Source organism: Sapajus apella, unplaced genomic scaffold (genome assembly GCF_009761245.1).
Source record: "Sapajus apella isolate SASKATOON/1434 unplaced genomic scaffold, GSC_monkey_1.0 scaffold50, whole genome shotgun sequence".
Taxonomy (NCBI): Eukaryota; Metazoa; Chordata; class Mammalia; order Primates; family Cebidae; genus Sapajus; species Sapajus apella.
Window position 1 is genome coordinate 3,404,655 of NW_022436990.1, and position 25,782 is coordinate 3,430,436.

General features: G+C 35.3%; 1 long non-coding RNA gene across 1 annotated transcript in view; it reads right to left on the reverse strand.

Annotated features, from left to right (window-relative positions):
- Positions 1-2,907: 2,907 nt before the first annotated feature.
- LOC116526225 overlaps positions 2,908-25,782 on the reverse strand; it is a 218,256-nt gene continuing 195,381 nt past the window's right edge. The window contains exons 2-3 of the long non-coding RNA XR_004258034.1: positions 15,884-15,981; positions 2,908-4,347 (exon numbers count right to left, since the gene is read on the reverse strand). This is a non-coding gene — a long non-coding RNA (uncharacterized LOC116526225). The remainder of the gene's footprint in view (positions 4,348-15,883; positions 15,982-25,782) is intronic.

The window sequence follows — 25,782 nt, forward strand, 5'->3', positions numbered from 1 at the left end:
GTTGGGGGGAAATAGGGGAGGGACAGCAGGGGGTGGGGAGTTGGGGGAGGATGGCATGGGGAGAAATGCCAGATATAGGTAAGGGGGAGGAAGGCAGCAAATCACATTGCCACGTGTATACCTATGCAACAATCTTGCATGTTCTTCACATGTACCCCAAAACCTAAAATGCAAAAATAAATAAATAAAACAGTGCCTGACACACAGGAATAACTCAGTAACTATTAGTAGTAGTGAAATTGTCTCTAGAATGTTTATTTTTATTTCCAACATTAGTAAGCAGCACCTCCAATAAATGTCACTTTTTGCCTTGGCCTTCCTTGAAATCTGACCTCTCTATGCTTACATAGAAACAAATAGCTCAGGGATGTACTGCATTGCTTTGTAATTGCCTATTTACATGTTGTCTCTCCTATGGATCCACAAGCTAATTTAACTCAATAATGGAAGGATATTGTAGAATGAATAGAAAGAATGAACAGACAGAGAGACAAGTAGGATATTAGATGAGACATACAGAAGAAACTTATAACTAAGTCAGTGGGAGTGAGGATGACAGAAAAGGATATTAGAAACGTTTAGAAGAAAGAATCAACAGAACTTTTCAATGTTTGGATGTCAGTGATGAGAGAAAGTCTTTCATTTTACTTCCAACCAGCCACAAGTTTATCCACTCTTAAAAGTTTATCCAACTCTTGCAAGAGAATATTAGCAACAGCAAAGAGTGCTGTTTTGAGTTGGGACTGGTAATAAAAGCGAGCATCAGATGCTACTTCAGATTTCCTCTCTGCCCAGCTTCCATGCATTGGTCCTCACCTAGTTTCTTCAGCATTTTTCTTCTTCATCAAGTAGTATGGCACAATGGATGTGCACACAGGTTTTGATGTTAGGCAAACCTAGATTTATGTTCCAGTTCCTCCTTGATAACTATGGACCATGGGCAAGTTCCTCAACCCTCCAAATCCCAGTTTCCTTGTCTTTAAAATGGGAGTAATGACTGTGTTTACTTTGTTGTTGATTTGTGTGGAAACTAAATAGATAATGCATGTAATGCTTTCAACACAACACCTGGAAAATAATAAATGTCCTTTTTATTTTATAAAAGCAAACATAATTAAAGTAGTGAATATTTAGCTTTGAGACCTACAATTATAACAAGCTCATATGACATAGCTACAACTTTTATATCATACATCATGAAATATAATCAGATGTCTAATCTGAAATTTCATAAGAAATTAGATATTAAACACCATGTCAAGACAAAAGACAAAATCTCAACCTACAAAAACTGGTAAGAGTTATCATTTGTGATTGGATAAGAAGAAAAAAAGTCAATCAATTAGACTAATTTAACCTCACTAAGTTATTTTTATAATAAAAATTTGTACTTTTTTAAGAATAAATGGTAAATAACCAATCAAAACTCATATAACTACTCACATGAATTCCTTTACCATGGTTATGAATTGCTCATAAAATCTTTTGGATTTCAAGATTCTTGTTCAGTATAGAAAAAAGCAAAGACACCTAATACATTTAGTAATCTCATTCGGCTAGGAAATGGAAAGTAATTGTTTTTTTTGTTTTGTTTTACTTTGTTTTGTTACCAACCTTGGCCTACAGAGGAAAGTAATTTTCATAAGTAGCGTATTTTATTACTACAGCTAATTTAGAAATGATTGGTTTACAGTATTTAGTATTTATTTTTGTTTGAGCAAACTATAAAATCCAGATGGCCTTTCAAGTTCCTGATTGAAAAGCTTTTCTTATTTACAAAAGTGACTAATTTGACACTGACAGTAGATGGTTCTTAATTTTCTTTTCAATCACATCATTGCCAGTATAATGCCAAAACAGAGAAGGGTGACTTCTAAAATAAAAGCAACTAAGCCCTAAGAGGGCTTTTTCTCTAACTCTGCTCGCCCTTCAGCTCAACCACTGCTACTTTCAGGGTTCAGACATCCATAAAAATTTCAATTTAACAGAATTTGAAAAGACAGACAAGTTTTAGAAGCAAAATTAAGGAGGTCTGTAGCTTAATGTGTTTTCTTCATGAAAAATGATCTTGTGGATATTATAAACACTACTTTCAAAATTAGAAGGCAGGTAGGTAAAAGGCAACCCATTCCAGTTGGGCTTTTGATCTTCTGTGTAGCTTCAATCAAATCATTTATTTCTGTACTTTTTTTTCTTTCTTTCTTTCTTTTTTGCCCATTTCTGAAGCATAATTGAAGGAATAATTTCACTATCTTGAAAGTGTGATTTAAGAAATTCCAGGAATGCCTCTTGGCCTCATTTTTCTATTTGGAAAAATAATGAAATTATACCAGAATTTCTTCTTAATTTGCTTTCAGCTTTAAAATACTATGAATCTAATAGGTCATAAGTTATTTTCATGAAACCTAAAAACATTTTATTCAGAAGTCCCCTTGCCAAGTACAAATATGTTATCCACAGAGAAAAAATACTTAACCATTGACACAGAGTATTTGTATGGATCTCTTTAGGGCCATAAAGAAATGGAACATGTAACTGGCAAATTTTGCAGAGAAGTCAGAAAATGGAAAGGCCAGGACTACAGAGACCTATCTGGGGAGAAGAGAGTCATGTAGAGAGAAAGTGGTGGGATCAAGGTCAAGGGTGCTATCTTCATGGTAGATGTTCAATAAGAATGATAAAGTCTTTTGGAAGGTAGGATTAGAGGTCACAAGTATAAGGGGAGGGGAGGCTCCAAAAAAGAAATTTGTGGAACATTAAAGACTACCTCATGATATCAAGTTTTATGAGTATCCTCTTAAAAATAAACTTCATAATCATAAACAAGAATGATCACCATGTGAATAAACATACAAAGTTTAAATTTGCTGTCAAAAAATAATCTTATAGTCAGGAGTTTTTCTTGGTAAAATTACAGCGCAGAAAAAAATCATGGCTTTCTCATCTCCCCCCATCACACTTCTTCTCCTGAACACTTCTCATCCTTCCCTTGGTTCTTCCCTAATAATCTCCATTTCTCAGCTCTCAGGTCCTCACACAGCTCATTGTACAATCCCTCTCAACCACGGACTTGACTTAACTAGAAAGCCTTGCACTTTGCTTCAGAATACCTCTTAGAAGCATGGAGCTGTAGGAAAAGCATGGGCTTCAAAGTCAGGCAACGTAGATGTGAATCCTGGTACCCTGCGCACAGAGGGAAATTATGTATTTGGCCAAGCCATAGCATCTAAACATGCTGTGAAGTTCAAAGGAGATAATCTACTTAAAATTCCCACCACAGTTGTTTCAGAGGCAATTCTTAGGCACCAACAGTGTGTTGATAACCTAGAGCGGCCTTCCTATTCTCATGTAGAATAGAGAGATTATAGGAGAAAACCTGATACTTCTTTTGGTGGTGGGGGGAATCATAAGTCAAACTGAAGCTCACAAAACAGCCTGATTGTAGGGTATCAAGAATAAGATTTGATGACACTAGTGATTTTGTAATGCCTTCCTTGCTGTGAGTGTATGATGATTCATAAAAGAAAAATAATACTTGTGGAAAAGAGAAGATAGAAAAGGTGAATCATGACCCAAAGGAAACTTAATTTATACCACATCCTCATTTATATGCATGGATTCATTCTTCTGAAAGTTTAAGTTAGTCATAGTTAATCTATGACTATAGGGTCATTCTGTAAGTCTCCAGTGAAATAAGAGTTGGTATAATTATCTACGAAATTCAGGCATATTTTTAAAACCCACAAGTTTTGCCTCAATTACTCAGATAAGCACTCTGACTGCTCAGCTCATTCTGCATGGGAAGTGCATTAACTCCGACTCCAGAGTAGAAGCTGGCGTTATCCCTGGAGCTTCTTTAAGTGTTTCTGAACATCTGATTACTTACAGTATATGACTCACAAATTATATAAATCTTTTGAGAATTGAAAGTTAATGCTTTCTTTTCATTCCCATTATATTGAAAAGTAATAGCACCACCTCTGAAAGAAATTAGAGTCCCACAGCTAATATTTACTATGGACAATCTTACTTAAAGTAATCCTCAGTAAATGTCAATTGTATGCACAGTCTACTAATCAGAAACAACAGGAGGCTTGAGAGGAAATTATGACCCCAACAGAGACTTCAATCTATACGCCTTTCCTAGAGTAAAAGACTCAATGATCTCTCTAAGACTAGAACATGGGTTTTCTGACTTTCAGGCAGGGGTCTCACCATTGTTCCATACTTATCCTAGCCAAGCAGGGTGCAGTGTAAATATTTTAATATTCTGGTTAGATCTGCCACTTCCCAGTAATGTGACTACGGAAAAAATGCTGAACCCCTTTGACTCCTTAATTTCCTTATCTGCGAAATGAGAATACTATATCTTACTCATATAATGGATATAAAACTTAAATGTACACATATAAAACTTTTCTAAGCTTATACTGATTGCATCAAACAACCACAATATCTCAAAACTTTCCAAGAACAAATAATTCTTGCACTCCAGCACTCAGCTGGGGCTCCATGTGTTTTATTATTCTAAAACCAGGCTGAAGTAATAGCCAGTGCTGAGCTGAGGAATTGGAGTAAGAGAGCAAATGGATACAAAGTCTCTTAATGCCTCAGCTCACTGGCACACTTTCATTCCTGCCCATTTTCCAATCATTGAAGCAAGTTTTATGGCCAAGCCCAAAGTCAACAGGGAAGAATATGTCACTTATCAAGATAAACAAATCATTTAAACAAATAGCCAGGACATATAAAACATAATCAGTGCTTCCTAACTGTTGATTACAACCTCTACTACCTCTCCAAGCCTGGATTCCCAGGTTTGCAGATTATAGGTGTTCACTAATTAATTGTTGATTCATTAAACCATTGGCTAATAATTATCATCAAACAGTGGAAACAATAACACATGTTTTAGTCTGCAAATATATGCAGTTTTCTTTTGGACAGTGGAGTTACACATTTTAATCATGTGAATTTTAAACTGTATTTCTTTAAAACTTTCATTTTAAGCATTTTGTCTTTAGGTACTGTATGCTGTACAACATAGACTCAATATGTAAGTATTAAAATGTTTGAAAGTGATCACGTTTTCAACAATAGTATCTTAATTATATTGAGATAAACTTTAATAAAGTCTTAAATAATAATTGTCATCAGTTGAAAAGGTGCAGTAAAATTATATAGTACTGTACCAACCTACATGCAGAGATAATATAGACTGAAATAACTTTAGGGATAGTTTTGTAGTGGTCACAATCATAAAGATCTCACAAAGCAATTGAAAAGGGAAATGACAAATCACAAGAATGTATTTATTATCATCCAATATTAATTTTTACCATTAGTATCCTATGTCAGAACTCCAAGGACTACCAGGAAAAATGAAGAAACTATGACTAGGAAATAGGCGTTCCCACTTTCATCCAAAATTGCCATTTGCATGAAGGTGACTTTGTATAAATTATATTCATTTTTCTTCAGGATCCTTGACTGTATATCAAAATGAAATATTAAGTTGTGTATTCACAGAATCCCTAGTTAAGAAGGATATTCTCTTGGGCTAAATTTGGTGATGAATTTAGAGTTACTGTCTCTCTCTGTGTGACAGTCTACATTGTATAGGAGAGCTTCATTTATAAAATGTTCCAGTATTGAAGTGACCTCAAAACAATAAAAGCTGGACATGTGGTACATAAAAACATCTGTTTGGAATGCACTTATTTACATGTCATTCATCAAAAAAGGATTAGTTACTCTCTAGATTAATGCTATGACTTCATTACTGCCCTGTATGGATATGACTTTCACAATAATTTTCCATTTGCATCTATCTTTTGGATTAAATTGATTTTTAGTTTGCAAGAAGAGGAAACAATTTCACAAAGGCATCAGATTCATTCTGAGCACTGTTCTGTAAAGCCACACCATCAGATCCCAGGGCTTTATGCATTCACTCTCCTTTGATACCAAAAGTATATTGATAAGTTTGAGTAACACTGCATGGGAGAATACTTAGGATGCATTACAGAATTTATTTAAGGGAACAGAATATTTAGGGAAATTTGCAGGCAAGACTTAAATGAAAGAAAATAGGCAGCAGGAATATTTGTATATTTTTAGGAAAACCAATATAAATCCCTTTTCCAGCCCTCCAAAATCACTCTCGCCTGGTTGTTGAAGCTTAAAATTCCTTCCACACAAGAGAACAATGACTTTCAACCCATAGTTAGTGACTCTGAGTAACTAACCAATACTGTGCTTAAAGTGTATATATACTTGAGAATTACAGTATGTTACATTCTCAACAAAGATACAAGTAGTTAAAAACCAAATCTTTTTCTGAAAGCAAATTTTAATTGAGGAAAAAAGCAAGATATTCTGGGTATATTAAGTGGAAAAAAAAACAGGACAGGAATCCATTCACTGGGAAAAGAAGTCCAGAAAGAGCAAGTAAGAGTGTCAAAACAAGTTTCAACCAATTCAAAATTTTCCCAGAGTTACACTGAGTGGCTAACTTCTATTTCCTGATCCAGCCTCTGCCATCTTTCCCTCAGCCTGAAATGAAGTTTTTCAAAGTGGAGGGACAGTTTAATACATATTTTATGGAGGGTGGGGGCAGATAAAAAGAGGTCTATGGTAAAATCTGTTTTTTACACCTTCAACTTGCTGCCTTGCAAGGATAGTCAAGTATTTCTCCTAGCCATATAGATGGTGGTATCACCAGTTGCAATCCAAACCAAATTGAATGCTCTTTTGGCAGAGAGGATTTAAAGAGGATTTAAGTGAGGATGGAGTTTTGCTAACATCTATTAACTAATAAAAGAGCTTTCTCATCGTATATACTAGTTTAAAATGGGTAAAAAACAATAGTGTAGATGATGAGGGGATGGATGCAGCAAACCACCATGGCATGTGTATACCTCCTAGGTAACAATCCTGCACAATCTGCACAGGTACCCCAGAACTTAAAGTATAATAAAAAATTAATTAAATTCAAAAAGAATATTGAAATGTCAGAAAACAATAGCATATATAGAGTTGTTCCGAAAAAGAGACGGTATAGAAAAGACATGACAAAAACTTAATGCAAAAGGACTAAAGTAAGTTCACCAATGATAGAGAGGCATGTTTGGTTTCAATACAAGAAAGAATTTCCAAGGCTGCACACTATGGCTCACATCTGTAATCCCAGTATTTTGGGAGGCTGAGACAGGAGAATCCCTTGAGCTCAGGAACTCAAGACCAGCCTGGGCAAAACAACAAGACCCTGTCTCTTAAAAACAAAAAAAGAATTTCCTAAAAATTGGAGCCATAAAAAATGAAGGGGGCTGCCCTCCAAGCTGATTAACTCCCTGGCACTCAAATGTTGAGTTAAGGCTAATGTAGAAAGGGTGCCTGACTGGGACAAGAAGAAGGAGCTAAAACTAAATTTAATGCTAAGCATCTCTAGTTTTCTGCAGACAACATTTCTCCTAGGTCACAAAGAAAGAGAACTTTTGAGACATTAATATAACCCAGAAAATAGGGATATTAGAGGATGACCATAAAAATGAAAACATTTAATGTTACCAATAAACCTGGAGGCCAGAAGAGACATAAACAAAGATGAGACATAACTGAGGGTGGCAGGGAAAAGCTAGTAAGCAGAATATACTGGAATATGATAAACAGGTAGGATTAAGAAAAAGCTGGGATAGGGACATGGATGCTACTGGACCATGGCTGAGGGCACCAGGAATAAAGGAGCAAGGAATTTGAGAGTCAGGAGAGTGAGAAATCAGCCTGAAAGGGGGTTTCCTAAACTGGAGGGACCATTTAATACATATGGGGGAGGAGGACAAAAAGAGTTCTATGGTAAAATCTGTTCAGAAACACTGACTAAACACCATGGAACAGGTTCCCTAAACACCACCGCGCAGCCTTAGTTGTTCACCACAACTGTTAGTCTCCTAGAGAGGGAGACAATATGTAGTAGCCCCATTAAATCAGGTTTTTACAGAAACTTTTGGGAACTATCATTCTGAAGGATATACAATGAAAAAACAATACTGTACTTAGATGCCTAGACCTGGTATCTGATGATTAGTGAATGTTTTGACTTAGAGTAAGGGTTTGCACTTAAAGTCTAGTCATAAGTAATCTAGCTAATTCAAAGACTAGAAACAGAAAAGTCTCAAGCCAATTTAGGAAGAAAGGAGAGTAAAGTTAATCCCAAAAGCGTTCCTCATGTATTAAGCCCTCAGTGTGCAACCCAGCTGGTAAAGTGTTCTGCCGTATAACAAGGACCCCACGCTGCAGTAGAATCTTTATTCTAAACTGCTGGCCAGGAAAAGATTTGCAAAGCTCATTTCAGAAATAAGAAACAAGAGTTAGAAATACCTCAGAGGATCCAGTTTCATTGTTTAAATAAAATAATGATCACAACTACCATGTACCAGGTGCTAAACAATTTAATCCTCACCACAATTTCTACTTTAAAAGTGAGAAATCTGGAGATCAGACAGAGGGACTAACACTTCCAAGATCTTCTTTGCTAGTCAGCAGTAGAGCCAGGAGTCAAATAAACCTGGCTAACTACAAAGCCTGCACTTTTAACAATTTGTGGATGATACTGCTATTCAGAAAGGCAGGAAGAATTGGAGAACCAGCAATTTGGAGTGGGAGACATGAGAAAAATGGATTTACCTATGGACTCATTCCATCATATATCCCATAGAACTGGATCTGCTTAAAATTCCTATTTCTTCTCATTGTACTCAAACCCCCTTGCCTAGGTTAAGACCTAAGTAAGTGGTCTAGTTATTCCCTGTCTCATCAATCTTATCTCTTGCCATTCTCTCTCTCACTCATAGTGCTCCAACCACAGTGATTTTGACAGTTTCTAGATCTCACATTTCTCTTCCTTGCCTCAGAACCTTTGTATTTGCTGTTCTCAGTTCCTTTCACTCTTTCAAATCTTACCTCTCAGATCTCAAATATCATTCTTCGAAAAGATCTTCTTTGTTTGCTTCATCTAAAGTAGCCAAATCTTTCCTCTTCTATCACACGACCCAACATTACTACATCAGTATATTTCTTTGACTAAAGTTACCATTGGCTGTAAATATTTTCTTTATTTACATTTTTATTTTCTTCCTGCTTCACTAAACTGTAAGTTCCATGAGGACCAAAGGCCGGTCCTGTTTGTCTAGACTAGTTTAAGCCCGGGTTTTCAGTGACTACTCAGTAAAAACCAGCTGGAGGAATGGATAATATAAGTATTATGCATCAGGATCTGAAGAACAGAAGAGAAATCTGGGCTTACTTATATATTTGGAAATAATTAGGCATAAAGGTGGTATGTGAATCTACAGATGTGAATGGGCTTGTTCACAAAGAATGCACAGAACGATAAGAGAAATGACACTAAGCCAGAAGAACCCTGACACGGGAGTAACTGTCATCCAAGATTGTCCACAATGATTCTCACCTCCCAGTACAAGCTGGTGTGTGGTCCCCTCTCAAAATGAATAAGGTTGATCTGTGTAACTAGTAAGATATTTCAGTTGTGGCAGAGGTTGACTTACAAGCCTAGATCATAAAAGACATTGTGGCTTCCTTCTTCCCTTCTCTGAAATCACTAATCCTAGAATAAGTCAATTGCTGTGTCATAAAAACCTTGAAGCCTTCCTATGAAGAGATCCACATAGCCAGAAACTGGTGCCTCCTGACAATGGCCAGCAACAATTTGCCTGAACACAAATGAACCAATTGAAGCAAATCTCCCGACCCCATGACAAGCTATCAAGTGACTGTAGCTCTGGCCAACATCTTGTCTACAATCTCATGAGACATCCAAGTGAGAAACACCCAACTAAGCCACTACCAAATTTGTTTTTAAAACTTACCCCAAAACTTAGTGTTTCAAGAAACAATATATTCTTAATAAAAAGTTCATCCAGTAAAAATATTCTATATTTATTTTATAAATTTTATAAAATTTCATGCCACATCTCTTTCAGAATTATCTTAGAGTAAGTTATCTTTTACAATGCTGGCTTATATTCTTGGAGAAAACAATTACTTTTTTTTTAAGTCCAATTTCGCAAACTCAGAAACCAGGCAGCCAGTATTTATCAAATAGATGGCAAAAGAGGTACAATATATTAAACAGCAATCTTTGAATGTAGGGGATTTAAGACTACAGAAACAGCTATAGAAATAAAAGGATATCTTATGCAATTCCATGAACAAAATTTTACATTTCAAACATTAGTCTGTCTTGCCTCTCAAGAAAAAAAGAATAAGAACATCCCTTGTTGAGCGTCTGTTAAGCATCAGGCTCTGAACTATGAGCTTTACATATGTTATCTCTTTTAATAACCCTGTGAAGTAAATATTATTGGCCTCATTTTGACTTGCCCAACAGAGCTTCGTCACCTCAGCTTCTTGGTCCTTTTTGTTTGTGTTTTCAAATTTAGGTTAGAGAATTGTCATTTGGAAAGCATCAGGTTCAGACCAAGTGAACCTTCTTTTAACCCTTCTTAGGAATGAAATACTCTCTACAAAAGGAAAAATATTAGATATTGAAGCAAGGAGTCTTTTGGGGGAACAATAAAAATTTAGATTTTCAAGTGGAGCAGCTAAAGTTTTAAAGTATACCTATTTAGAGTATATATAGTATAAGTAATATTGTGTTTGAGCTGAAAGGACCAGAGAGAACATTTATCCAAGCCCTCTCATTTTACAGACAAAGAAATGGGATTCATTAGCTCAGCATAAGCTGTCAAGACCACATGGTGGGTTAGGAGCTTAGCAGAACTAGAAACGGCAAAGTTGGCCCTATTAAAGCAACAACTGTGGTTGGCACTCAGTAGATAGTAAATTAGATTAGGCTATGATGCATCATCCTAAAACAAGCACAGTCACACCAATATTGAGTAAGGATTCAGAGCCTCCCCTGGAAACGTGTCGTGCTCACTTTCTTTCTTTGCAAGCCATTAGCATCAAGAGTTAAACTGTAGAATAGCACCTAGCTTTGGCTACACTGAAGAGACGAGAGCTGGGAACATTGCCATTTCCTTAGAGCATGTTCCAGTTATCTATTGTTGCATTAAAAATCACCTCAGGCCGGGTGCAATGGCTCATACCTGTAATCCCAGCACTTTGAGAGGCCAAGGCAGGCAGATCATTTGAGGTCAGGAGTTCGGGACCAGCCTGACCAACATGGTGAAACACTGGCTCTACCAAAATACAAAAAATTAGCTGGGCATGGTGGTGCGCACCTGTAATCCCAGCCACTCAGGAGGCTGAGGCAGGAGAACTGCTTAAATCCAGGAGGTGGAGGTTGCAAGTGAGCCGCGATTGTGCCACTGCACTCCAGCTGAGGCAACAGAGTAAGATTTTAGCTCAAAAAATAAATAAAATAAAATAAAACACCTCAAAACTTAGTGGCTTAAGAACAAGTAATCATATATTTTGCTTACAAATCTAAAATTTGAGCAGGGATCAACAGGAATCATTAATCTGTGCTCCACACAATGTTATCAAGGGCAGCTCAGCTGAGGGAATGCTAGAGGGCCTGCTTTCAGGATGACTCACTCATACGGCTGGCAAGTGGGAGATGGCTATCAACTAGAAGTTCTACTAGAGCTTTGTGCTGGGTACACCATGAGGGTTTTTGCACTGGCTGCTTAGGTTTCCTTGCGCATGGTAGCTGGGTTCCAAGAGCAATAATCCTAAGATATAGGAAATAGAAGCTGCTAGCTTCTTAATGCCCAAGCCAGAAGTGGGTACAGTGGGACTTACATTGTGTTCTATTAGTCAAGCAGTCACAAGGCCCCATTTCAAGGAAAAGGGACAAAGATCCTACCTCTTAATGAAGGAGTATCAGAGAATCAACTGGTCATGTTTTAAAGCCATCACAAGGGCATTTTTTTAACTGCAAATGATTCTATTTTGCTGATCTGGTAAAGAATTAGACATTATTAGAGATAAGTCATGGATATCAAAATTATAGTCTATTCAGAGATATTAATCCCTTAACCATAATAATCAGCCCAGATAGATAACAGTCCTGCAATTATTGCTCAGTCTTTGCCTCCATATACTCTTCCACATTAAGGGAATAATAATAAGCTCTCTTGTGGGGAATAAGAAGGTTTATTTATAACTATAAAAGCAGAATGTACTTATAATTGCCTTAATAAATACTTATTAATAGTGAGTTAAATCTAAAATGTCATACACAAGTGAAAGGTATAATTATTATATGCTTAAATAATTTTGCAACATGGAGCCTTTGCAATTTACTTGGACAATTATTTGTGCCTGAATTGCAGAAGCTTCCAATTAATTTTGCTGAACACAGTTAAATATTAATCCTATTTTTAAAAGAATAATTATTACAGAATCCTCTTAAGTATTCAATTGACAAGAAAAAAAAAAGATTTATGGCCTTTAATGTTTACAAAGGAGCAATACCTGATGAATACCACAGAATTTCAGATCTTCTTTGCAAATAAATCACGTTTTGCAATATATTTCTAGGTCAATATGCAACGTATTTATTCATATTTCCCCACAACAGTACTAGGAATTGAATTATATCTAACAACAGACCCTTTCTAACAATATTTAGAAAAAGGAGAATTGTGTTGCTTTTCTTGCTATATAACAAACAGCACATTTTCAAGTTTAACTAAGGTGATGTGAGTGAAGATCTTAAAGCTAGTTCTGCTTATAAAGAGGAGCCAGTCAGCACCTTATTTAGTTTACAAGCACAGTAACCCATTGGCATTTTCCCACAGGACTCCTAGGATTTAGGTAAAGTGACATTCTGTTAGGCAATTTAGATCACAGAAAGTAATAACTTCCTCAACTCAGCCACTTATGGAAAGATTGGTTAAATAAGATGAAATTTGTCCCAGCTAAAAATGGGACCTGCAGCTGGGAGGTTGGTTTCTCAGGGACCAGAAAAGAGGGAGCTTTATTACCCAGTTAAGTATTCTTATTGCAAGAAAACAAAATGAGTATAAAACATGAGTCATACTCAGCCAGCCAGTGTGCCTTATTTATGCATGTGTATTTTATGCAAATACAGTGATTTAAAAAGCAATGTTAGTTTCATTGTCATCCATTTCACTTATTTCTGTATGTTACACATACTTCCTACAGAATTTTAAGTTTTTTATCTAGAGAATTACTGGATTAATATAAATTTATTTTTAAGGACTTCTCAGAGTACATTTGGGGTCAAGCTTTTCTAAGGCAACTAAAAGATGACACTGTCTGCCCTAAATCAGACTCAGTGTGAGAGAGAATCCAAGCGGTCACCAGACACATGGCCTCTACCATCCCATGAGACCATAGACTCTGCACTGGACTTTTCCCTGACCCACTAACACCTTCTCTGTCAAGTTTCTTGCCATCCTTTACTCATTAAGACTTAGGAGATGGTGAAATGCTGAGAAGGACTCAAGCAATGAAAAGCAAGAAGTTAAAACCCAGGGGTGAATATAGACTACAAATTATAAATACACATGCAAAAAAGTTTATGTAACTTAGAGCAAAAAAAAAAAAAAAAAAGATAGGAGAGGGGTGGGCATTCTGAATAAAAAGAGGATAACCAGTTTAATCTAAATATAATACAAGGCAAAGCCTGAATGATATTAGTTACCCTGAACGTTTCAACACAATTGGCCTAGGCTTCTAACAGCCCAAGTCTTTGATTGTGACCATCTGCTCAGTACAAATGACCAAAATGGAAAGCCACACTCATGGTTTGTTATATAAAACATTTCCCTTCATTTGCTAATGTCAAAATATTCTGTCACTTGTTAAATTATAAATTATGAGCCAATTTTTGAACATGCTTTCATCAAGATCTAGAGAATTAGAGTAGTTGTGAAGGAATTAAAAAACATGCATTGACTATAGATTTTGCCAAAATCCATCCATAAAACTGAAGGGTTTTCTTTTTAATAGCTTCCCTAGCAAACCACATACTGTGCTCACTGAAGCAAAAAGTAAAAAGAAATGGCTGAGCAATATTAAAAGGTGGAGAGCCAGATCCTTTTCTCAGTGTTTTAATGTGAAAATAAAAGGCACCGGGTAACCCTTGGCTCCTCCAGCCGGGACACCAGCGCCATGTCCTTCCTCCTGCTGCCAGAACAAAGAGTCACTAGTGAGCCCATGCCCTCCCCACAGGAAGAAAAAATTTTAAGGTAAAACTTCCAACCAGATTTTCCAATCTCACATTTTCAAACAAAGCAGTCTGCTTGTCTGCAAGAAAGTTTAGTGAAGCAGATTTTTGTTTCAGAGTTGGACTAAAGACAATACTGCCTCCATCCATTCAGGTTACATGGAGAGGGTTGTTCCTTTCAACAAGATGTTGTTTTGTTTACAATCCAATATGTTGAAATGTTTAAAAGTCTAAACTAGACTTTGAAATAAAGAACGATACTGTAAAATATTCTGAATTCCCTGGAATTCTTGGACTCACACTAAGATGTCCAAACACAGCCCTCACCGGTCATATGATAAAGTGTATAGAATCAACACTACAGCAGGGCTTACAAACAATAGCTTGACAATCACCCAATATCTGTATGAAGCATAACTGGCATCAGTAAAAAGTACAATATTTTCTTACATTTTAGGTTCAAAATTCTCTTGGTGGAAATACTATTTCCCTTACCACCCCCATGCCTTCCTTCCCCTCCATCACCACCACTGATAGGTGAAAAAGAGAACCTATGACCACCTGCAGCCTGTAAATTTTATATATTATCTATTTAGGGGATTCATCCCATTTGTTAACAACAGATATACTTAAATACATTCCACTATGTGTCACATTAACATATCCCTTTTTTTCTTGTCTACACTTTGTTTCCATACAAAACAAAATGTTTACCACCAAGCACAGTTGAAAACTATTGCCAATCATGTGTTACATGGGTGCCTGTCCATGCTCTCTCTCTCAATTGTCTTTATACAAAGACTTTTCTAATCACAACACAAGATATTTTTAAACTTTTTCCTCAGGCAAGGAGAATGATTCCTTAGCAATGGAATACACATAACATCAACAAACAGTGGGAAGATATAACGTAAAATGAAAAGTATCTTCTCAATGCTCAAATGGCATCAGTGGAATTTTCAGAGTTCAAGAGCTGGAGTTGCCAATGAGTAATAGGAGTCCAAGTGTATGTACGAGAAAGGTAAGATAAGATGGACAGTTTTATTCCTGTCGACCTTAAATACAGTTTCATGCAGCTCTTAGAAGTGTCTGCCTGGGTCAGATTGTCAGGGTGCTCTAAAATCCTCACAGGTTTTCCTTTTCTTCTTTTCATCAATATGAGAATATTTCTCCTTTTACATACTATTAAAGGACCTTCTGCTATTGAACTATGTCTTACAGCATGTTCTTTCTTTGTTCAATTGGATTCCTTTTAATATCAGAAAAAGTGACAGCCTCACTTTATTTATATAATAAAGACAGGCTATGGAATCAGACTTCCTGTACTGGAGTCTCAGTTCCAACATTTGTTAGTTGTACGACTTTGGGCAAGTCACTCAAGTTCTTTGTGCCTCAGTGTCCTCATAATGGAAATAATAAAAGAACTTAAGAGGGTTGCTTAAGATTCCATTTTAAAAGGTAGGCAAATTATTTAATAAGGTATGATGTACTTAGTAAATGGTCAATATGTAGTGACAAATAACTAAAAATCATCTTTTAAAAATGAGTGGGGTTTTTTGCTGATGCTGTTTTCTTAATTATATTGCTTATATATCCTTTCTAATCATATATCTTTTAGACTTCTGTCTAGTTTTCTTTAGTACTTAATTTAGTTCGCCTACATCACTTTAGTATTAAGTTACTTAAAATCATAACACTTACCTGTGATTACTTTTTTAGTAGTGCAGTTGATGATTTGAAAATAGTCCCAGTCCTTTTCTTCATGCCCTTGCACACTCTATCTCTTCTTCTCCATTGCTCTGAAGAAAAAATGGGAAGGAGAGAAACACTAAGGAAGTGCTGGGATAGATAAATCTAAAATGATAAATAAGCACTTACAGTAAACTTGGATCCCTCCAAATCAGACCTAATACTTGAACTTAGGCATTATTAATCTAGAATTTTAAATTACTTTCATGGCAAAACAAAAAATAGAGCCAAAGACAGGTATTCAAGAGCAATCAAAAAGCATTTACCCCCACCTGCTTTATCCCATCCCCTGAGATAAGAGTCAGGGGGAAGGATAAGAGTCCTCATGTGACACCACAATAATTTAAACTGCCACCTCATCTATAATTTCTTTCTCAAAATATACCTCTCTATCTTTCACCTTACCAACTCTAACTACCAAAATTTTCCTTTCCCTGGTGGCTGATAATCTCAATAATGGAAATAATTATTGTCTATTTTTAAAGTGTATTCCGGGCAATGAAATAATCTCTATAACAAACCCCCATGACACATATTTACCTATGTAACAAACTGCATATCCTGCACACGTACCTATGAACTTAAAATAAAAGTTTTTAAAAGAGGAAAAAAAAATCTAAATGTATTCTTAGTTATAAATTACACACAGAATTAAGGCTCCCCAATTAGGGGAACATCCAGTTCTCTCTGACCACACCATCAAAGAAATGTTCTTCTTCTAAGATTTTCTGTCAGTAATCACTTTCATAGATCAAACTATGTTTACCATGGGTGGAGTAGATCACAAATATTCCTGCACCATCACCACCAAAATGTTATTATTTAAAAAAAAAACACAAAAAAGTAAAAATTACTCACAATCCCTTGCTTCTATAATTATATAAGAAATAAAAGCCTCCCCCTATCTAATCCAATACCTAGACTTAATTATTGTTAAGACTTCAGAGGGCAGCCTTCCCAACTTTTCCTATATTTGTACAACTATGTTTACATTTATATATCTACATGTAGAAATATATAAAAATATAAATATTTGGATCTTTACAATAACACATTTATACTTTATTTACTCACATTTATTTTCATATTGGTCTGAAACCTTATTTTTTTACTTAATATATCATGTAGATATTATCTTGTTCTTATTTACAAACCTGTTCTTAAAAGAGCACTTACAATTGTGTCTGGAACATAGTAAGCACTCAATAAATCTTAGTTATTATTTTCATTATTATTTCCTCTTTTTTCTAATATATGCATTCTATTCCACTTTATGGATACACTTTTTCCTTACTGAGAGATATTTAACTTGCTTCTAATTTTTTGGTTTTACAAATAGTGCTGCAATGAGATTCCCCCTCCTTTCTAGGTGACAGATTTCAAAAAACTTGGGAGCTAGGTTAAAAAATATAAACATTTAAAATTTTTAAATACATGCCAAGGCATTACTCACAAAGGCATATACCATTCTATACTTTATTAACAGTGTCCAGGAATGCCCATTTCCCCCACCCTCATGAGCACTGAGAGTTAGCATCTTTCCTTAGTTCGTTGGCTGTGTGTATACATGCATATGTGTGTGCATCTGTACATGAACAACCTGTTCATATCTTTACTCATTTTTCTAATGGATCATATTTCTTCTTACTATTTTATGGACTCTCTCTGCATACTAATTATGTAACTCTTTGTCTACCTTGTGTAATACAAATATTCTTCTGAGAACATCATTTGGTTTGAATATTTTAATTAGTTTTTCCCATGCATATATATTTCAAATATATGCATAATCAAATGCTTTTTTTACTATGGATTTTTAAATTACATTTTATTTTAGTTGACAAATAATACTTGCATGCATTTATGTGGTACAATGTGATGTTTTGATATATTTTCCATTATGAATGATTAAATCAAAGCAAATTAACATATCCATCATCTCACATACTTGTCAAATTTTTGTAGTGAGAAGATTTAAAATACAATCTTTATGCCATTTCAAAATATATAATGCACTGTAATTAGTTATAGTCACCATTCCATGCAACAGATTACTACATCTTTTTCCTACTCTCTAACTAAAATTTTGTACCCTTGAATCAACATCTCCCATTTCCTCAACCACCCCTGACCTTTGGTAATCACCATTCTACTCTCAACTGCTGTGAGTTCAAATTTTTTAGATTCCACATACAAGTGAGATCACGTGACATTGGTCTTTCTGTGCCTGGCTTATTTCACTTAGCATAATGTCCTTCAAGTTCAAACATGTTGCTGCAAATGACAGAATTTCCTTCTTTTTTAAGGCTGAATGATATTCCATTGTGTGTGTGTGTGTGTGTGTTTATACAACATTTTATTTATCCATTCATCTGTTGTTGTACACTTAGATTGCTTTCATATTTAGCTATTATGAATAATGCTACATTGAACATGGAAGTGCAGATATTTCCTCAACATAATGATGTCAATTCCTTTGGTTATACACCAGAAATAAGATTTCTGAATCATATGTAATCCTATTTTTAGTTTTTTGAGGAACCAACATACTTTTTCCCCTAATGGCTGTATTAATTTACATTTTTACCAACAGTGTAGAAGGGTCCCCTTTCCTCCACATTCTCTCCAACACTTGTTATGTTTCATATTTTTGGTAATAGCCATACTAACAGGCGGGAGGTGATAGCTCCCTTTGGTTTGATTTTCATTTCCCTGACAATCATTGATGCTGAGCATTTTTTCATGTATCTGCTGGTCACCTGCATGTCTTCTTTTGAGAAATACCTTTTTAGATCCTTCACTGCTTTTTCAATTGGGTTATTTGTTTTCTGGCTGAGTTCCTTACATACTTTGCGTATCAGTCCTTATCAGATGTATGATTTGTAAATGTTTTCTCCCAATCTATGGATTATCCCTTCACTTTATTAATTGTTTCTTTGGCTATATAGAAGCTTTTTAGTTTGCTGCAGTCTCATTTGTTATCTTTTCTGTTGTCTGTGCTTTTGAGGTCATAGTCAAGAAATCTCCCAGACTACGTCATGGACTTTTCTCCATGTTTTCTTCTAGTAATTTTACAGTTTACAGCTTATGTTTAAGTCTTTAATTCATTTTGAGCTGATTTTTGATATGGCACAAGATCTAATTCAATCTTCTCGATGTAGATATCTGATGTTTCCAACACGAATTGTTGCAGAGACCATCTTTTCTCCATGTGTATTCTTGGCACCATTGTTGAAAAAAAATTGACTGTAAATTCATTGTTTATTTCTGGACTTTCTACTCTGTTCATTGGTGGATGTGTCTTTTTTTATTCCAATATGCTGCATTAATAACTATAGCTTTGTAATAGTTTTTGATGTCAGGTAGTGTGATGCATCTAGTTCTGGTTTTTTTGCTCAAAACTGCTTTGGCTGCTAGGAGTTTTTTGTGTTCCATATATATTTTAAGATTTTTTTTCTAGTTTGGTAAAAAAATGACATTACACTTTTGATAGGGATTACATTAACTCTGTAGATCACTTTCAGTGGTATGGGCATTTTAACAATATTAATTCTTCCCACCCATAAACACAGAATATTTCTCCATTAATGAAATGTCTTTCATTAATGTTTTATAGCTTTTGGTATACAGATCTTTCACCTCCTTGGTTAAGTTTACTTTTAGGTTTTTTTAATGCTACTGTGAATGGGACTGATTTCTTAATTTTTTTTTCAGATAGCTCATTATTACTAAAGAAATGCCACTGATTTTTTGTGTATTGATTTTGTAACCTGAAACTTTATTGAATTTGTTTATCAGTTCCAACAGTTTTTGATAGAGTCTTCAGGGTTTTCTATGTATAAGATCATGTCATAAGCTAACAAACAATATCACTTCTTCCTTTCCTATTTGGATGCCTTTTCTTTTTCTTACCTAACTGCTCTGGCCAAGGACTATATATAATAGAAATGGTAAGAGTAAACATCCTCATATTATTCCTGATACTAGAGAGAAAGCTTTCAACTCTTCACTACTGAGTATGATGTTAGCATGGGCCTTTTATACATGGTCTTTATTGTATGTTGAGGTGCATTCTTTCTTTGCCTAATTTTTTTAGAGCTTTTATCATAAAAAAGATACTGGATTTTGTCAAATGCTCTCTCTGCATCTATTGAGATGATCATATGGTTTTGTCCTTCATTCTGTTAACATGATATATCACAGTTCTTGGTTTGCTTATGTTGAACCATCCTTGCATCCCAGGAATAAATCCCACTTGATAATAGTGAATGATTCACTATAGATTCACATTATCCTGGCTTTCTTAGAAAGGATAGGATATTTTCAGGTTTCTCAACAACATCAGGGTCATCTATATTGGGAGAAGCTGTGTTTTGACAGAAAAAACAATAATTTGAGATCACACATAGTTGGCTCGCTGATAAGGACTTTATATTAAACAATGAGGCAGTTATATAGTAATAATCAACAGCCATGCACTTCTATACCAACCAGAGACTAAATCCATGAATACTACAGACACTAATACATTTGTGAGGTTAAGGCACAAGAATCCCTTAAACACTGGAGACAGGTTGCAGTGAGCCAAGATTGTGTCACTGCACTCCAGCCTAGGTGACAGAGTGAGACCCTATATCCAAAAAAAAAGCAAAACAAAAGAACAAATCATAAATGAAACAATGTGCCACATATGGAAGTTTTTGACAGTCACTAGTCCTGTTCACAAACATCTCTAGCCTTTCTCTACTTCTGGAACATGATAGGATGGCAATTCCCTCCCTTCATTGACATCAAATGTGGCTACATGAGTTGCTCTGATCAAGGAAATAGGACCAGAAGTTATATCTGCTGAAGACTTAGCAGCTGCTACAAGACTCACCTTGCTCTCTTTTTCCCTCTGCCACAGTGACAGGCAATACTCTAAATGGTGAGCTGCTCCCAGAACCCAGACCCAGCAGTGAGGATAACACAGAGCCAACGCCTCCAGCAGAACCACAGTAAATATATAACATAAACAAGAAAGAAATTATTGATGTTTTAAGACATTGATACTTGAAGATTGTTACTGCAAAAATCTCAGCATCCTGACTGATACTAATACAGAGTAATTTACTCATAAATATTTATTGAGCACATTCTTCATGTCAGGCACTATGCTTAGTGGTACAAATATAATAATGTTTAAGGATCAATCCCTGACCTTAGGCATTTACAAGCTAGTAGGTGGGAGAAAAAAGTGATAAAATATGCAATTGTAATTAGTGTGATAAGTGTGATAAAGTGCTGTAATTAGGACAAGCACTAGTTGCAAAGGAGCCTAAAAAAGGAGTTCCCCAAGGAGGTTACTTCTGAATTGAGAATCACAGAACAAATAATTTTTTTTTCCAAGATAACTGATCTCTCAATTAGACCAAAGTACCTAAAATGTAATGCTGGTTTAGATACTCTATAAATAAAGTGATAATAATAAAGAATCAAAATATACTCTTAAGCTGTTCCAAATTCAATAGACCCTTTAGAGAACTGCCAAGTGTACTAGTTTGCTACAGCTCCCATGACATAACATCACAGCCTGGGCAGCTTAAACAGCAGAAATGTATTTCTTCCAGTTCTGGAGACTAGAAGTCCAAGATCAAGATATCAGCTGGGTTAGTTTCTCCTGAAGGCTTGTCTCCTTGGCTTTTAGATGGCCATCTCCTGTCTAGAAGAGCACCTTTACATGGTCTTCTCTCTGTGTACATCTGTGTCCTCATTTCTTCTTCTTATTAGGACACCAGTCATATTGGATTAGTGCCCACCCAGATGGTCTCATTTAAGCTTAATTACCTCAAAATACAGTCACATTCTGAGGTAGAGAAAGTTAGGAATTCAACATATGAATTTGGGGACAAAGGGCATAGAGAGAATTCAGCCTCCGGCACCAAAGCTGGTCACCAACTGAACACGGGATGCAAAGAGGGAAAGGAGCACGGAATCACACCAAAGCGGAAGCCCTGAGTTCTTGTAAAGATGGTGAGTCTGGGTAGTTAGAAAGGATGCCTATTTGGTAAGGAAGAGAAACTGAACCCTATTTTCAAGCCACAAAACCTCATTTGGGAGTAGGACATTCCACTGGCAATATCCTGAAGGCAGATCAAGAGAGGATGCAAAGGTAGAGTGAAATGTCCTAAATGTGAAGGCCACTTATTTTATAACTAATCAAGACAAGTTAATGATCCCAAGAAAAAAAGTCTTAAGACACTTAGAATATAGTGTATATATTTTCTTGGGCTGCAAACAAATATCATAGTTGAAGAACCAAAATCAAGTTATGATAAACAATCAGCCAGATACAAATAATATATGATTGTTTACAACAAGAAGAAATTAAAAGAGTGATACTAGAAATTAAAAGGGCAGTTTTGAAGTCATAGAAACAATTATTTTATAATAATTATAAATTCCAAAGTGTAAATTTTACATGGAACTGATACCTAAGCTGAGTAAACGATACCTTCAAATAAACTCTACAGAGAAACAAAAGAATATTTTCCTGAATATAAGAATCCTACAACATTTCAAAAGCAATATAAAAACAGAAATCTATAAAGTGTTGGTGAATAATAACTCAGAGGAAAATGCATTAGATGGCTTGACATAACTTATTAATAAAGCCCTTCAAGTGCTACAAATAGCCATTATTTATAATATTTTCATGAATATCCCTGTAACTAGGAGGAAGCATCTTGTTTAAAATGATAATAAATCTGAAATGAGTGCTACCTCATTCTTCTTCAAGTAGGAATCTGTAAAAAAAATCATAAAGAAAAGGTTGTATATTCTGCTTTAAGATTCTAGAATTATTAAGCTGAAGGGCAGATTATATTTGAATTGAGCAGAGACAACTTTAAACTTAGTAAAGCTTTCTTCTTGGCTAGAGTTAGGGCAGAACACAGATACAGTTTATCTTAAAAGATTAATTTATTTGAGTTATATGCCATTGCCTCCTGTATACTGGATAACATGATATTTAAGAAAATTCCGAGATAAACAAAATCCACAAAAAGAGAAGAAAAATTGTGTGGTGACGAAAGTATTAAATGAGAAGTCAAGTAACCTGAATTCAAGCCCAGGCCCTCTACCATTTACTTTCTGTGATTAGTAGAATCAATCATCCTTGGACAGATTCTTTACTTCTATTATGGAGATTTTAGAAAACTATCACACAGAGTTACAGTGAAGTCTAAATAAGATAATGCATGTTAAAATATTTTGAAAACTTTCAGTTCTAATGACATAAGATATGAGTTATTAATTGTTCAAAGTTATTGGCAATCTGAACACCATAAAAAATGTGTTGTCATAGTTAATACAACATACAGGAATACTGCCTGACATTCCAACTGCGGATGTTCCAATACCTCACACAATTCAGAGCAAGGTACAATTCCGAGCAAGGTATGCCAAACCAGACTGAATTTCTGAAATCTCCATAACCAAATTCTATTGTAGATTGTGCTCCTAGCTATAGAAAAGCTCATACTATTAGGCAGATATTAACAGGAAAACATTTAAATATTGATAATTAAACACAAACTGTAAATTGGGTCATCCAAGGAGACATTGTTTTTTTTAAATCTCTATTCAACTAATTAATTCAATGAATTGTCTCAGAGTTCCCTTTGCTATGAAGTGGTTCTCAAAAGGTAATATACTTATGAATCACCTGGGGATCTTTTAAAATCAAATTCAGATTCAATAGGTCTGGGTGAAGCCTAACATTCTACATTCCTAACAAGCTTCCAGATAATGGTAAAACCTGCTGCTCTACAGAGACATACTTTTAGAGAAACGATCAAGGCACAGTATCATCCAAAGAAACTTCTATTTATTTATTAATCTTAAGGTTATAGTGATAAATGTAGGTGTTTACTCATTTGTGCCCTCGAACATATTCAAGCAAGAATATTCTTCTATTTTTAAGACACAAAACTCTCTGTCTTCTAACAAGACTCTATTTAACGCCTGAAGAGATCCAGAGTAAGGAAAAGTTTTATCCTTTCTCTTGTGCCCAAATGCAGCAACATGGGGTAGCCCTTAACTAACCCTTGAATATAAATTAGGCTCTGACCAGAAACTTAACTGTTCATGCTACATGTATACAGTATATTAATATTCTTTCAGTCAATAGCAAAATGCCCTTTTGTCAGACACTGGCTATCCATCTAAATGGAAAATTATCTGCTTGATGATTCCTGTCCAAAACCCAGTGGAGACAACTGCTATTCTACAGGAAACATCTAAGTAGGTTTCAAATTTTTTTTTGTAATAAACCCCGTTGTCAAATAAAATTATGCACTGAACTTTAATACGCAAAATAGTGTTTTATTTATATAAGTTTAGTTCACATTTATAGGAAATGAAGTTGTTCAGAGGGACTCCCCAAATCTTTAAATTAGTGGTTATAGTTGTCAATTGTAGCCACACCAGCCTTACCATCCAATTTGTCTTTGTATTTCATTTCAGTCCCACAATATTAAGATAACCCTAAATCATAAAAGAAATTAATATCAAATAATAGCAGCTATCATACTGCATCCTCAGAATTCTCATCACTAAAACAGAGATGTCAGTAAAACATTGTATAACAGTTGCTTTTTTTAGAGTGGTTTAAAATATTGTTTAAAAAATATTTAAACCATGTGGTACATATACACCACAGAATACTATACAGCCAAAAATGGAATGAAATCTGGTCCTTTGCAGCAACATGAACGTAGCTGGAGGTCATTATCCTAAGCAAACTAATGCAGAAACAGAAAGTCAAACTCTGCTTGTTCTCTTATAAGTGGGAGCTAAATATAGATACACATGGACATAAAGACAGGAACACCAGTGGGGACTACAAGAGGAGGAAGGCGGGGGGGCACAAAGGCTGAAAAACTACCTCTTCAGTACTATGTTCACTACCTGGGTGATGGTTTCAATTGTACCCCAAACTTCAGCATCACACAAGATACTCTTGTAACGAACCTGCACATGTACCCCCGAATCTTAAAAGTTGAAAAAAAAGAATGAATAAATGAAAACAAATTTAATGAAAGCAAATTTAAATTAAACATTTGTAGAGTCCCTCTTCTGTCCTGCCATCTACAGAACCCAGGTTGAAACATTGATCTAAAAGATATCATAACCTCTTCCCTGTAGTTACCCTAGTTGGTGTTACCCTGTATTAAGCCACTTCATCAGAAAGCTATACACTTGGAACATGTTATTCTGTAGAACACCATTTATAGAACTAAGGTTTAACTTTCCACTTTCCAAATTAATCAAAGGATAACAAGAAATACTATGTGTAAAATATAGTTTTATAAAATGTATAGTAATGACATGGCCAAACCAAGCTGTAAGTCGACTGGAAAATGTAGTCTCTAGTTGGGAGGTCAGATTGCAGCAAAAACTCAAGGAGTTCTATTTCTAAATGAATAAAAGAAAAACAATGATTATTTGAAGACAATTAACAATCTCTACCTTGAGGTTATATGTTTTCTCCCCAAATTCTCCATTTGTCCAAAAAAAATGGCATTTACAGCCACCTGGCTTGACTAAGGAAAGATCTAATGCAGGACCCTGCATTGTTGTGATCTCTTAAGGTTGAATCATTACGTTCATGTAATAATCACCTAGATTGGAGGTAAATGAAATGTTTTTCTCACTTTGGTTTTTTACTGATACACAACAGAAGTACATATTTTCAGGGTACATGTGATATTTTGATACATTTATAAGTTAAAGATCAAATCAGGGCAATTGGGATGCTCAATACCATAAATACTTATCTTTTCTTTGTGTGAAGGACAAATTATTCTCTT